Source organism: Acyrthosiphon pisum, chromosome A1, assembly GCF_005508785.2.
Source record: "Acyrthosiphon pisum isolate AL4f chromosome A1, pea_aphid_22Mar2018_4r6ur, whole genome shotgun sequence".
NCBI classification, from domain to species: domain Eukaryota; kingdom Metazoa; phylum Arthropoda; class Insecta; order Hemiptera; family Aphididae; genus Acyrthosiphon; species Acyrthosiphon pisum.
This window is the reverse complement of record NC_042494.1, coordinates 120735363-120736159: the sequence shown is the minus strand read 5'-3', so window position 1 is coordinate 120736159 and position 797 is coordinate 120735363. Positions and strand designations below refer to the sequence as shown.

The window sequence follows — 797 nt, the reverse complement described above, 5'->3', positions numbered from 1 at the left end:
ATCGGGACTAAAGAAGTTGTCCGTGTTAACCAGGGTTTTCGTCTTACATAAGTTCCGTCTTACCGAAGTTTTACTGTAGCAAAAAGATTATGCGTGTAATATTATACGTTAAAGTTTTCAGAAAATATTTTTTTTTTCAAATGATTATACGTTTTAATTTTGATTATCTATTTATTAAACTTTGTTGTCGAAACAATTATTTGTGATACGATATTAAAAAAATCAGACATGTATTATGATTATGCTATTTTTGATTTTTTTTATAGAAATGAACGTTGTTTATAAGTAGTTTCTATTCGTTAAACACATTTATACGATAGTTCAGCGGTATATTACGCACTCAATTTTTAAGAACCCCCGTTTATTGAAGACATTTCGGATAGACATTGTATTTGGTTTAATTATTTCTTTTTTCTCATTTAAATTTTTTGAAGAGCATACAGGTTTTGCCTCATCATCATCGTCGTCGTCGTCAAATATATTTATTATTATACAATTTTCGTTTTTCATATACTATACAACTATCTATAGATAAAATTCATTATGATGGATGCATGTTTCAATGTTTGTTTTTTTTTACAGAAATTAGTGAAAACTGTACGTTTTTAGGTTTTCTTTAAATTTAACTACTTAAAATTAATAAATAAAAAAAAATCCATTGCTTTGATAGTTTTATGGTAATATAATTTAAAAAATGTTAGATGCAATATACCTATTATGTTTATCCACTATTAATTTATTATTGTTAAAATAAACAGTATTTTTATTTAATTATTCATGGGCATAACACATAATTT

General features: G+C 24.6%; 1 protein-coding gene across 1 annotated transcript in view; it reads right to left on the bottom strand.

Annotated features, from left to right (window-relative positions):
- Positions 1-797, bottom strand: part of LOC100569221 (tubulin polyglutamylase complex subunit 2-like) — a 4415-nt gene that overhangs the window by 2414 nt on the left and 1204 nt on the right. The gene's annotated exons all lie outside the window — the stretch shown is intronic.